At 42.9% G+C, this 15,287-nt stretch overlaps 1 protein-coding gene across 2 annotated transcripts in view; it reads right to left on the bottom strand.

Annotated features, from left to right (window-relative positions):
- BACH2 (BTB domain and CNC homolog 2) overlaps positions 1–15,287 on the bottom strand; it is a 194,616-nt gene that overhangs the window by 72,347 nt on the left and 106,982 nt on the right. For both annotated transcript variants that reach the window (XM_074896043.1, XM_074896044.1), the window contains one exon: positions 14,876–15,027. The gene's annotated coding sequence lies outside the window, so the exon portion shown is untranslated. The remainder of the gene's footprint in view (positions 1–14,875; positions 15,028–15,287) is intronic.

Genomic DNA, 15,287 nt, shown 5'->3' on the forward strand with positions numbered 1-15,287 from the left:
TTTTAATTTCATCTCTTTAAAGTTCAGCTATGTCCAGGTGATGTTACTGGAACCACTATCCAGAGAGAGAAAAGTGAATAAATCTGAATCAATCAGATTCTGTCTAAAAACTGAGCAAAATCCTGCAACGCAACAGAAGACGGAGAAGTTGTCATCATTTAAATGAGAGTTACAAAGAAAGGTGAGTCCAGCAACTTTATCCTGAGGAAAGGAATAATCAGGCCAGCTTCATCCAAGTGCAGTCATTGGCATAAAAGGTCAGGAAAAACACAGCCAGATTTCCAAGCAGAAAATTCACTCATCTCCCAAACTCTTTCCATGTCCTTGGATGCAAACACACTGACAGCTTCTTCAGAGGGAGTCTGCCCTGGCACCCCCTGGGAGCAGAGGGGAGGACATGACAAGTGCCATAGACCAATCTTTGCAGCAAAGGAGCAACTACCACTTAACCAATGCAAAACGACAGCCTCAAATGCTCGCGCAATGACGAAGCATCAGCAAAAGCCAAATGGGCGATGAACAGAAACATGCTCTCGCATCCAGAGCCATCTGTCCCTCTTCGCTCGTTCTTGTTGTTTTACAAATTGACCTACTGTTCCAAATCCCAGATTTTCAGAAATAGCACTGGCTGAAGGTATTACCAGAAAAAACAATCAGTGCCAGATAACCAGTGTAACTGAGGAATTCTCTCCAGGAGGCAGAGGCAGTGATGACAGAAGCTGGAAAAACAAAATCCCAGAGAGGGGAAAGCGTGGGCCACTCAGATACATAGACAAGAAGCAGCAGGACCCACATTTGACAGTGCAAGTGATGTTAACTTCTGCAGAAAGCAGGTAGGAAGTTAGGCAGAGACCATTCCTGTTTTCTGATACAAACAATGCATTTCAGAGGACAACTAACCATCCTTTCCTTGCCCTCCAAACTAGCCTCAGAGTAAAGGAGACCAGAAAACTCAGGAGATTCTTAAAATCTATTACTGTACCAAATAAGCAGCTATTATTCTCCCATGAACTGAAAATCCCTTCAACTATTCCCAAACAATTATTGCCTCCCCACCCTGTACAAAGATAAATTTTCTCTCCAAGGTAATTTTTAATATCGTAAGTAGGACTGGTAATGGCAACCCTGTTAATTTAATATCCTCAGAGACTTTCTCTCTGTTGACGTTTTCCACAAAGCACCCATCCTCATCATTTTTCAGTCTTTTGAGCCCTTAATTTCCTATTAGATTGTCACGTCTTCATCAGCCTGACTAGTTTTATTGTGTGGTTTAATCGGTGGCAAGTGAATAACCCCCTTGCAATGCTTTCGGGGGGGGGGGGGGGGGGGATTTCCTCCCAGCGCTGCCAAAGGAGCCACGACTTGTCGTGTCCTCCCCCACCTCAGCACTCCCTCTCCCTTCGAAATGGGCAAAAAGGAAAACTAGGAAACGCAACAGATGGTCTGAAATCCTCTTCCTGTGAAAACCATCACTACAGCAGCTAGCTTAGGCAATATTTCAAGTATTTCCGCATGTGCCAACAGCGGTATCCATGACTAGGGAAGATGAGGAGACTGCTTGTGAAACTCCCCCATAGGCACACTGTTGCAACAGCCTGGTTCTCTTGTTGAAGGCTCTCTTCTTTTCCCTACTCTAAATCCAATGAGAAAACTAATCTTCTCCAGATTTAAGCTGACAGGTGGTACATGCATAATTAAAGATGACCTAACAGAGAATGCTCTCATTTCTGGCATATTATCAGACACTTAAGCAAAGCAATTATCAGTAGGCAATCTTTTCTGTCAACAGAGATTGGATGAAACATTTTACCAGTCAGGAAGATATTGTAATGATGATACATATGTATTTGCAAATACTCCCAGCAATATAACATAGACTTAAATCTCTCTTATCTCAGATAAATGTCTTCATCACCTATGGAGGACTACAGTAACTTCCCACATTTCCATGTTCCCCTGTGCTATTTACACAGACTTGCAGTACATACTACATAGACTCCACTTTGCTCCTATTCATGTCAACCCTTTCCTTCAACCCATGTGCACTCCCTATAAGTCCTGTTATTCCTCCCCACAAAGTCTTACTGTCCTCTCTAGCTCCTGCACTCCTTAAACCTGCACAAGTTGGTAGATGGGTTGATCTGTGCTCCAGGGAACCTTGTCCTACTGCTTTTCTTTTTCCTCAAAAGCAAGCAAAACCCCCAAAACTTGTCCTTCTCTCTCACTCAAGTGAGAAAACCCCAAGTCCTCCAACAAAACTCAGCTGAGCCTCTCCCAGACATCCTCACCTTCACCTGCAGGTAGCAGTCACCTGTGGCATGTCAGGTGTTGGGTGTTACATTACTTTCTTTTTCTCCTCATTATATTTCTTATGACATGAACACCCACAGAGAGGAATGATGGACATCATATGTCACAATGGAATGTGCCTGTTGTGAACAACTGCATCTCACTCACTCATCATGGACGACTAGCTGAACACCTTTCCCCTGCGAGCTATGAAGCTGAAAGAGGTGAGTGGCCTTGCACTCCCCAGTCTATAGAGGGGGCAAGCGCATGCGAAGATCGGTCGGAAATTTTATGTGGAATCAACCCAAAAGTCTATGCTAGAACTAGGAACATCTTCCCCGCTTTTTGGTTGAACAAGCAGATGGCACTGCCTCCCAAAATAGCAATGTCACCCATGCAGTTTGAAAGAGGCAGAAACTTTTTAACCTAAACTCTTAAAATGCTTCCTTCAAGCAGTGTTTTGCAATGAAACCAGAAAGCGTTTCTGTGCCTTCTTTTTTTTTTTCTCCTAAGAAGGGATTTTTAAAAAAGGATCTTTCAGGGAAGAAAAACAGGAGAAGAAAAAATAATTAAGAAAAGGAAAGCCTAAAAAAGGTGAGTGGTTTTCTTAATTTTGGGGAAATTAGGATTGTGAGAGGTATTATAAACCGCAATTACATACACACACGGGACTGCACTTTACCTTATGAAAGAGCTGCTCTTAGGGTATAAAATTGCTTTAATATTGCACTAAGACAAGTGTTTTTTTTAAAAAAAGGCTTATGATAATGGATTTTCAAAGCAAAAGCAAATCTGCTTTTCCCTGAGAATAGGGCTTTAGAGAAGGCAAACTTCACAATGCCAGTGGTGTGCGTTTTGCTGCATTTCACAAGATCTCTCATTATTTAAATTCCAATGTATTTATGTCATACATGGATAAACGATCTTATTGTTCAGAACATGTCTTTATATGAACATCTCTGCTGTTAGAACCAGTGTTATTTTGCGCTTTTTTTTCCCCTCTCTCCTTACCAAGTCAGAACAAAAGTCTCTTTTACTGCAGTTTTGGGAACTTCATGCAAATGGCAGTTTTTACACATCAATCGTCAGTTTAATAACACTAATGATAAGAGGGGAATTAACGGTAATGTGCTGCCTTTCTGGCAAGCAAATCAGAGTTTATAGAGAAGTTTCTGCTATGTCAAACTTTATAGCCCTGTGTTATCAAAAACACTAGCAGTGAGAATTAAGATTAAACCATTGACTCGTTAGCAAGCTGGGCTCACTGAACCACAACTTTCCTGCACAAGGATTGATTATTTAGAAATCCATTGTACAAGATAGGAAGAGATAGTGATAGTCTTCTGGGACAGCAGGGAGCCATTTACAAAACAAAATACATTTGCCAGGGGATATAGATCTGATTGAGCAGGCTCAATACCTCTCTCAGTTAAAGCAATACTGGTTAGTCTCTCAGTCTTCCCTAAGGCGTTGAGTTTGGTCATTCCTTCTCCTGCTCTACTCCACTCTTGCAGTCATGGTACTCTGCAGCATTTAAAGACTAGTCTTTTATCCATCACTCCCATGAGTGACCCTGGTGACTTCACAGGTGCTGGTTATAGGCACTCATACCACAGGACCAGCGTGGGAAGAGGAAAACAGCATCATATGGATAGCTAGGGCAGCAAGAACAAATGGGTCTTCTGTGGATTGATGGGTGACTACAGAGAGCCACATTTTGAAAACGTGGTTTAATCATGACCGCAGGAATGACACAACCCATGTGTCAAAATGCCAGCTTTTGACACAAAATACAAGAGAAGTGAGCGATGACAGATTTTTAATAATACTACAAACGAGTGCTTAAGCAGGCATAGTAGTTTCCTATGACAATGATAGTCTAAAGGAGAAACTTTACATCTCTAACATCTTAACTCCGCTTTTTATCCAGACAGACAGACATAGCCCTATGCCCTGGGCCACTCCAGTCCAGTTCTAATGTGGAAAGTATAGGTACAAAGTACACTTTGCTTCCTCCCACTCACCCTTGGCTATGATCAGGACCTGTTAATAAATTGCTCTACCACTGAATCCCATCCCATGTAGGGCATCTTCTCTTCCACAGGTGCCTCACTGCTTTTTAACACTGCCTGTAGGTTTGATGCTATGGTTTCCAGCTACGGGCTGTAAGGACTGAATCCTTCATCCTGAGAAGGACGGGCCATTTCCACGGAAGCATTTGAACTGCAACCTTCTCAGAGTCAGTACCCTTCAGTTTGTCTGTATTTCCTGGTTATTGCTCCCACAACTTGAAATGGTATTTCCAGGTAAAGAAGCCAACGCTAAGGACTGCCGATTTAACTGTGCTGCATGTCCATCCTCCTGCCATGTGTGGGCTTTGTTGAAAAGCAAGTTTTGCAGAGGAGAAACGAAGCCTGCTCCCTTATCATTATTTACAGCATGCACTTTCAGTGATGCTTTTCATGAGTAGGCAAGTGGAAAAATATGTTTTTAAGCAGCACAATGTCTGCTGAAGTTTTACAAGAAGCCCTAAGGCAGGCAGGGCTTATTATGTGCCACAGGAATGAAACGTAGCATCTTTGGGGAGAAGCTGTTTTATCATCAAGTGGCAGTTTGGGGAAACTGTGGAAGCTGGGCTGTCTCACCCACGAGCAAACTAGGAAATGACAGGAGCTTGTAGGTGTTGTCTGCGTGTAAGGTCAGAGACAGAGAAGCAGCTAAACCCTGTCTCTGAGGTACCGCCCATGTGAGGGTGGATGTAATAGGTCATTACAGAGAAAAACAAAGATGAGAAATAACTATTCCACTCAACATTATCACTATGGCTGGGGGAAGCAAGGCAGCATTAGCAGTGGGTTTGGGTGGGTAACGAGCAAAACAGTGTGAGCAAAACATATGATGCAGCAGTGCATGCTTGCTGAAAGGGATGAATTCTCTGGATTTTTGCCGCACTGTCCCCGTGACATCATGCTCCCAGCTGCCTGCATCACAGACCTCACCATGCTGTCTGTGTTCTTCTAAATGAGACCATACAGTCTGTGTCCCATGAATTGCGCTACTTACCATAATCTAGCCCCAGACACTGCTAGCGAGAAATGTAACAACCTTCCTCTCCCCACAAACCTATGCTAGAATTACCCCATAAGCAAAATCCAGTCCAAAAAGCAAGTCCTCAGCCAAATGAAGCAATCCATAAAGATCACTGCTTCAGCTGGGAACACATGACCAGATTTTTCCTAAGTCTGAAGGAGTCCCAATTCCTACTGAAAAAGTGGGAGTTGTGCATGCTTAACTTTTAGCTGCAGGCTGGTATCCACTCCAAACACCATCTCAAAAAATACTACTGCTTCATCAATACATTTGCAATTCAACCTAAAAAAATTTAAAAAGCATCTGAAGAGCTTTGCATGGTAAACATCAGAAAAACACTGCTTTCCAACCCTGCAGCCAGTTGTTCTATAATATCTTCTGCTTTGTGCTGACAACCTTTTTTTCCTCCGATCATTCAGACACAATGCCTTCAGGTCTGTCTAAGTAATGTAATTTACTGGAGTGGAATTCCCTTGATACCTTCTGCAGCACTCAGTGACAGTATCATTTATACCCTACACTGTCATGCCATGACACTGATACATTGGCTTTCATTCCTCATTCAGCACAGAGGGTGCAATTTCACCTTCCATTGTGCCCTTTTGCGGACTGCGCGTACAAATTCCCTCCATTCATTCCTAATTACAAACCTCTGCTGAAATACTCTCATTAGATTTATATTTCTCACTCCGAAGTGTCAATCTTATTTGAAAATTCCAATTTTCCGGGAGATTCATCCATTAGCAGCAACCTCCAAAACATTCCTTAACGGAGAGCATTAAAAGTGAAGCTGGCAGAGCAGAGATGCACTTAAAATACATCATTACAGCAAATCTCCATTGCTAATGTTTTTGCATTATTAGAGCAATGCAGTAAGAAACCTGTGACCATCCAGCTCTGTTCCTCCAGCAAGCAACAGGCGTAAGCCACAACTCAACTGCTATGTCCAGCTCTGCTCCTATGGGGAGGCTGCACCGCATCCCTAAGCATCTGCTGTTCCCCTGGGGTGCGCGGGAGGGGATCATCGGCTGACCAGGATCTGCCACCGCTGTCTCACAGGACCTCCTGTACATCACAGGGAGAAAGGACAGCCGAGGTGGATTTTAAAGGATTCCAGAAACTGAGACCCATGGAAGGAGTTTATGACAACTGTAAAAATGTCTGAGTGCAGCTTGCTTGCTGTGGGAAAGTTAAAAAAAAAAAACAACAACCACCTGGGGGTTTCCTGAAGTAACAGATCTTCTGCTATGCAACCCAACAAGTTGTTACAGCTCTTCAGCTGAAAATCTCAATCACATTGCTTCGGTCACTTATATTAATCCTAATTTATCAGCCACGTGAAGGACTGTTCCCATCAGATTGTGTAAAGAAAACACAACTCCACAGACAGAGCAGCACTGCAAGTGGTTAAAAGAATCAAAAAGAGATCCATCTACCTCTTCAAGAGAAAGGTAAACACCTTAAAAACCTCATCACCATACAAGGGAAAAAATGAAGAGCCCAGCAGTGGGTACTGATAGTTGCACAACGCGTCCTATGTGCCATCTCTAAAAATAGCCTGTGCGGCGATACCCCTGGAAAAGACCAGGGTGCCTCATCCAGCTGGAAAGCACGGCAGCAGTGAGCGGCGTGTGAGTGCCATCGTTGCATGACGCACTCTCTCCTGCCGTTATCTTCAAAGCCATCAGGTTTGAACTCATCTGCATCAGGCGAAGCAGTAGAAAGAAGTGGGGGGGGAAGGAGGGGGGAGAAGAAAAAACCCACCGCTACATCTGTACCAAAAAGAAAAAATTCCAGCCAAAAAATGACAAATGTTTACCCCGCTCGTCAGCATCTGGTCGCCTAACAGGACTGAGACATGCAGGCAATCAGAACAGATGTAATGCAATTCCCTGCAGCAACCACCACCACAGAAACTAATTATTGGTGAAGTTTTGCCCATTCCCGCCTGAGGTATTTAAAACCTTGACTACTGCATTAGCTCTCTCGCCTTTTGTACTTTGTATCAAGGCAGGAGCCAGTCCAAACCACGCGCACAGATGTAAATGCAGAAACGCGTGTTTTAGCAAAAACGCAAAAGTAAGGCAGCATCAACAGGCACTGAGCTCTCCTAAGAAGAGGGGGAGGGTTACACCAAGCTAATTTAAAGGTATTTCATACTGCATAATAAGAGACTCACCACCGACAGCATGGCTATTCCTTGGAACAAGCACGTGTGCCTCTAAGTGCCCCCAGCACCCCACATCCTCCGTGCCACGCAGCATTACTCAGAGTGAAAACCTATTGTCTTACACAGCCCGATTCTCAAGACCCAACACCTCTGCTACCCTGCCAAGCCTGGAAAACCTGGAAAGGTCACAAAGCAACAAGAAAGCAGTGAAGTTCAAGCTGACATGCAGTAGAAAGCAAGTTTTCAGCCTCTACCTTTGGTTCTGCAGCTCTTGGGTAGATGTTCTCTCTACTCATCCATCGCAAGAATGACATCAAACAGAGAAGCTTGACATGCACAGACACTCATTCTCTGGAAATGCCACGGCTACTTAATGAGTGAAGCTGGGACAGCACCAAACCTGACACCATGAAGTTACGAATTTCCCTGCATACGCTGACAACATCTCTCTTTAGTGTTTCTCTTGGCCACAAGCTGACATATCAATTAATGTGGTCAGAACAGATTTAGTAGCTCAAGATATTACAACTAATTTAGCGGATTCCTAACCAGTGCAACTACCTGGAAAAGCTACTGAGACAGCATATTTCAATACTGTCACCCTAAAAACCAAACCAAAAGGATTTTACATGCTAGAAGTTAACCCTGAGAATTTGTTTCTTGATGCTCAGCAGATTTGTATAGATTTCCTTTTTTTTTTGTTTTCTTTTTCTTTGCCAGAAGATGAAGTTCTGGATCAACAGTTCAAGTTACACCAGTGAAGTTTTGGAGGGCTGATTTTAAAAATCTTTCAGTTCTCTCCAAAGCTGCTTTTTCCAGAGAGCAGAACAATTCTGCTTCCAAAATTCTTTCATCACCACCTCTTTCTTATGTACTAAGCCTAACTCCTTTTTTTTTTTTTTCTTAAATAAGAAGTTGATGAATTAACATAGCTAGACCACACCGCAAGTAAACTGCCTCTCCTTCCAACACAGACCCATTTACAATCATTTAAGCCTAGGACTCACCAGACAGAGCCAAAGCTGCAGGCGAGCCAGTCATCAGAACTAAGAGAAGGATTATGCTTGCTCTACAGATGCTGAAGCATTTGAATCTTATTTTTAGTTGTACACAAAGGGCAATAAATGGAAAATCTTATTGTAACCACCGCTTTTTCATGGCCACCCACACTTCCAACACCTACAGCAAAAGTATATAAATGCAAAAACCCCAGCTCATCTGAACAGGGGATGCAAACTAGCTAATTGCTGTTACTTTTTTTCCAGTTTGTATTTAGAGTGCCATTACATTCTTTTAAACATCAAGGACAGATATTTGCATGCAGTGTGTATCTACTGTCCAGGTTCCTGCTGGATTTTCATACATTTGATTAATTGTTTTCTCCCAGTTTTCTGGTAGAGTCCTTCTCTAAGTTTGCTGACCACTGACCGATTTTAAAATGATGAAATGGAGGAGGCGTCTCTCCCTAACTCTGTTTCTCCCCCCACTGCCCAAACTACTGAGGCACAAGGAGTTAATGCTTCACGTACCTGTGAGAAATTATGCTGAATACTCTACCCAGACACCAGCAATTTAAAAAAAATCCCTTTACACTCATAATAGTACAAGAACTTCAAACAAATTGCTGTCAAGGATGATTTCATTGTGTTTAAATCCACTTCAAGTCGTTTTGCAAATTACTCTTTAATATTATACCTAAAACTCCCAAGTTGTCCGCGATGCTGTTTACTCTCCTGCCTGTCCTATGCCTGATTCTTTCCATCTACCAAAAGCAACACAAGCATGAACCTAATTATCATCTGAAAAACGCAGAAAGCTAACTCAATTAGCTGAGTAAAAAAGAAAGAAAAAAGGTCTGTCTTAAGACCAGACTCAACAACAGTATAGCTAATGCCACGTCTGCGGATGGGGAGAAGAGTGAAAAATCTCATGTCATTAATTACCTTGCCATCTCTAAAACTGCAAGTGATTATAGCCAGGAAAGCATCTACTACAACACTTTTACTTCTCAACTCTTTGCAAATCATAACAGGAAACACGTCCCTTAAGCTAGCAATTGATACTAAACAAAATAATCTAAGATGAAGTGCCAGCTCCAGAAAAATGTAGCTTTACCTGTACTCACTCATTAACTGTCAGCTAGACCCAACAGCCCATCGCCTTCCCACAGTCCCTGGCAAGCTGAGCGCAGAGTCAGCTGCTCTCTGCGCAGACTGCTGAAATCAGGTGTGTGCTTTTCTGGCATGGATTTAGGTTGTAGGACCCGTGTGCTGAACACAGCAGAAGAGTGGGTATCTAAGTATTATGAAAATAAATGGGTCATACACCACTGAGCTAACAACCACACCACCCCCAAGCCGGGCGCTGAATGACTGTGCAGGGCTCTGCCAGAGGGAGAGGATAGGTTGAACCAGCAGTGAAAACAAAACTGATGTGGTGAGATGGATTTTACTTTTCACTGGTTTGGGTTACAGAGAAAGTTGGTCTTGCCGTCACCATCTCTCAGTCTTTTCTGTAAAAAAAAAAATAAAAAATAAAGCAACATGCGGGCAGGTAAGCTGTCCTGTGGAGATGGGCTGGCATCTCGCCTGACCCCTCGGGTAAGGGGAAGTGCACTGTCCCTGGGCAGAGGGAGAGCTGTGACTCAGTCCCTAGGGTTGACACACGCATGCACACGGGCTGTCACCTGCTACAGCGAAAAATAAAAGTCCTCTCCACAACACGGCAGCCACGTGGGAAACACCGAGTAAACAGATGAATGACACCATGCGCCCACGCAGCCTGTCGCACCGCTGGGGTGATGAACAAACCAACCAGTGGTCAATGGCAGCAAAGGGGAGAGGTGCCAGAATAATTTAGTTTCATACGGTGTGCCACACTGCAACAAACACCATCGTCCTCCTCCGCTGTACCAGCTAAACACAAGCAGAATGCTCGTCATGGCCATATGGCCCGCAGTCGCCGTGGGTACTCAGCTGGGGACGCCTCTGGCACAGGGCGTTTGGTCAGAAACACCCAGAGAGGGATGTCACCTCACTGCCCACACACGGGTGCACGTACAGCCGCTGTGTGTGAAGCTACGCCAGGGCTTTTCAGACCATACTGAATAAAATTGTCCACATACACATTTTAATTTTTTTTTTAAAACTATATACTTACAGAGAGAGAGTTATTATATATAAATACATATACCTTATTTTTATATATATTCACATACGTATATATAAATTTAAAAATCTATTTAATCAACAGTTACATTTGCAGCAAACACATCAAAAGCTGTCCCCACACACCCAGTCTGGGGGTGCAGCCTGCCTTGGGTACAGAGGCACTGATGGTGCTGAGGAGCACCTGATCATGCTGAGGGACCGAGGCAGTGTCGGCAGTGGTCAGTGGCTTTATGCATTCTCAACAGGGGGGCAGCAGGATTAACCAGATTAATTAGTGGCAAAGAAGATTTCTCCTACATCACAGGAAAATAATTTTTGGCAGTTGTGAACACGATGCCCACGACAGGATGCCACAGGAGGTCATGAAGCTCCCTGGGGCAGGAGATGTCCCATGTGATGGTGCACAAGGTATGCCAGTACCATAAAATGGGTAAGAAAATGCCTTCTCCACTATAAAACCAGCACTCCAACAAGAAAACACACCAGAAAAATCATAAAATCCAGACACAGCCACATCTCACATCAAAATCCAGTAGGACAAAACCACCCATGTCCTCAGGTACAGCCACGGCGCTTGGAAAGTGGGTTTGGTAGCAAGAGTTACGAGTGTTTGGTAAGTCAGTGTTCAAAAGGATGCAACTTTGTCTTCAGAACTTGATTTCCTTCTTAATTCAGTCAAGTTACCTGACCTTTCAGTGAAGATTTTAAAAAAGATACATTTTTCCCAAGCTGTGATGGTAGGCGGGTGACAGACATTTAATCACCAAAATCTGCATCTTAAAATTTTACATTATTTACATCTGCCTACAGATGGTCGTAGGACAGATTTCAAGAAATCTTTTTTAAAAAATGTTGAAATATTCTGAATAACTCTTACCTAGAAAATACAAAATCTGTGTGCAGAGGTTTTTGAGTTTTGGGTTGCTTTTTTTATTTTCCTGAACAAAGCACTTAAAGGTCCTTGCTGAATTCTCAACACTGCATAAGCAGTACATATTAGGACAATTTATCAGGCACAGAATGCCATTGATTGGGATGTTATTTTTGCTCCTTTAAAAGGAAAACACGCAGGTGTAAACAAAGCGAGAAACATGAACAGAGTGTGGAAATTGCTAGGAATTGCCACTCGTCTCTGCTGGGATGCCAGCAGCCCAGCCCTAGCATCTGCTCCAGGGCATGGCCACGTCCCCAGCGCCCAAGCCCAGCCCCATATGTACTCTGCCATTACCAACCGTTTGGGATAATGAACTGTGAGTCGCTCAGTGAACAGCACAGCTTCTCCCTAATTCCTGTACTCCCTCATTAGAATACATGTGGTCTAACCTGCTCAGGATTAATTCCCAAGGGGATCTGGAGAAATGTGTTGGTTTTTTTTAATCTCAGCACATGCACCATAACAGGGTTTTGCAATCTGCTCCGTCAGAACAAGGAAGATACCTTCTGCTTTGAATTCAAACATGAATACGTACTATTTTGAAGGCGATCACATCAGCAGCATTCTAGTAGTATTATAAATACTAAATAATAAATGGAAAGGGGGGAAGGTATACTTGTTTACAAAATTCACTGCACCCTGGGAAAAGCAAGAAGAATACAGTTGTTACAGCTGGGTCAACCTTGTAGAACTGTTCTTTTCAGCAGGGCTAATTAACAAAGGGAAGTTTGTTTCTTTCTATGGGAATTGCTGTAACAAGGTAATTGTTACAAGCAGAGTTTGTTATCAAAAAAAGCCAAACAGTGGAAAACACTGAGAAATTAAGTAAGCAGCCTGCAGCTTGCCCTCGCATCTACCTCTGCCGGCACAGACCTGCATGCACAACGGGCACAACACTGGCCAACAACCTCCTGTTTTCTAGGAGTTAGAGCACATACCGTGTTTTAAAAGGCTGGCATATCTCGAGTACACGGCCACAGAAGAAAAAGAAAAACAGGGAAGGGAAAAGAAAAAAAAAAGGAAAAAAGTAAGGAAACTACGTATATGACAATGGCTCCTATACGCTTTCACTCGTTTTCAAGTTTATTTGGCCCTCAGACCTCATTTAACTGCTGGAAATGAAGACTTCTGATTATTTGCAGCACAAGAAGCATCAAGACAAAACTTGCTATGCAATTTTTGGAATGAGAGAGGTTTTTTCCATTTATGTCCATTCAGTTTTTGGCTGCTTTTTCAAGTCCCCTAAGAAGGATGCCATTTTTAAAGCTGGTTCCTCTGAAAGGGTTTTTAAGAGTGAATTTGCAAGATGCCTAATGATAAGCTTTTCGAACATCATGAGAAAAGCCTGCAAAAAATTGTGAATAAGGTTTCCAAACCTCATAGGAATGGTGCTGAGTAGGACTAATGAACGAGTTCCTTCTGCCTGCCTTGCTGTTACAACTCATATTTTCAAGTTTTCTTCCCTTAAGACAAGCACTAGAAACAAGTTTCAAGCCAGATTCAAAATTCTCCTGTAGTCAGATGATTCTATCGGGGGTTTGATTAATAACTGCACCATATATTGCCAAGCCCAGATGAAATGGCAACCCTCTCTCCCTTTTTCGGAAAACAAATCAAACCAACACCTTGTAAGGCCTCTTTGACAGTGAATTCTGTTACTACACAGCCTTTACGCATTGCCTACTACTTCACTATTATTTTTGCTGACATTCATCACACCAGAAGAAAACTTCTCCTCTCTTTAAAAACTTAATTTCCATATGGATTAAAAACTTCTGCCATCCTTTTCCAATAGACTTCTCTTGTTTTAAATAATACTTTTAGTGTCACATAAGCAAGTAGTGAACCTCAAATGAAGGTGTATTTCTAATATAAACTCTTCAGTTGCAAAATACAATGTTTTCTTAAAAGCAGTATTACAAATCTGTTCCTAAGAATAAAAATGGTGTTAGTAAGCATTCAAGAAAACCTGACCAGCAATGAGTGCTGTGGTCAGCTTCACTGTCCTGTCCTGACTGATCGTTAAACTGCGTTGTATGAATTTGTTACTGCAGTGAATGAACAAGGGCAGGAACATGCACAGTGCCACACTGTGAACCACAATTTTGTATTATCTCTGCCTCAGGTGGCCTTTTGCCAAGCTGCTCTGTACCACCATCTGAAAGATAAAAACCTTCTAACCACAAGATTGTATTGATTTTATTTTAAAAAAATTAATGCAATAAAGTGTGCTCAAGCCTTTTTCCAAACTTGGCAGCTTTGGGGTGTCCCACCCTCTGGATGGCACAGACCACCCCATCCATGACATCATTAAAACTGTCCAGAGGCTGCTTCTACCTGCAGATCCATCCCAGAATTGGGGTTAGAACCACTGATAAGTTAAAAAGCATCAAACCAATCTCTCCCCTCTAGAATGGCCCACCGATTCCACGCCAGGCCGATGCTATGAGAGGTTTCAGAGGAGGATTTAGTCACAGTGGGGGATGAAATGTCTTTTCCTCCCTGTCTTGGGAGGAAAAATCAAAGCACACAACACTCACCAGGAGCTACTACCCAGACTGAGGAGGTAGGAAAGGGTCTGCAGCCCCCCTGATCCCCTCTGTCCCTAGCAGATCTGTGCATGGCTGTCCCCACCCTCCTACGCCCAAGTGGAGCAGCTAATTCCACCTGGAAGGAGCTGGAGGTGGCAACGAAGATACTACTGATGCTTGAAGAGCCTTTCGGGGTAGCACACTGGAAGGAGAAGAAGCGTCAGGGCTCCTCCAAGGGAAGTATTCTGGAAACCCCAAAGGAGGAGGATATGGGTTTTATGATGGGAAAAATACAGGGATGCCTGCAGTCCTGCTTTGCAATGGATGGCCTCCAAACTCACGTGGAGCACGTGCGGCTTCGGCACAGCACAGTGAGGTAAGTGTACACATACTTACCTGGTTGTGAAGAAAAACAAAGTGGAGTTAGGGGGATGGGGTGAAGAGAGCTATTTTAAGTACTTCTTGCTAGGGTTCACTATAGTAGCAGAACACTTAGAAAAGCCTTCAAAATGACAATCACCATTTAGGTTAAAAAAGCAAGTAACTACTTCAATAACAATTTATTCACCACCTAATGTTTGCTGTTGAATTACAGCTTTTACAGTATTTTTCTGAAGTAGTATGTTTACTGCCTCCACAAGACCTTTTTTTTTTTTTCTTTAAATAGAAAGGAACTTGAATCATGACTTACATGTAACTTTTCTAGTTTCTGTGCTGGCTAAAATGTTCTCACGATGCAGGGAACAGGATCAATGGAGAAATTAAGAGGCTGCAGCAATCCATTAAGAAGTGGCCCTCCAAAGCTTTGTAGGGCAATGTTCTGGCAACTCAGTCAATAGCAACCTAAAAGAAAATAAAATAAGGGCATTAAAATATTCAAGCACCAAATCTTCACAAAACCCCTCCTTTCTTCAACACCCCCCCCCCCCCCCATTCTAAAAACAGTTTGAGGGCCCTTTTTTATAAACACAGAAGTTCTTTATGTGAAACATGACAATTACATTATTCCTACTACATACCTCCTCATACCTTTAAGTTGTAGACATCTTAGAACAAAGACTATGTTTTTCTTGCATATGTATGGCACTCAGACATTATGAGGC

This window comes from Athene noctua, chromosome 1 (assembly GCF_965140245.1).
Source record: "Athene noctua chromosome 1, bAthNoc1.hap1.1, whole genome shotgun sequence".
NCBI classification, from domain to species: Eukaryota; Metazoa; Chordata; class Aves; order Strigiformes; family Strigidae; genus Athene; species Athene noctua.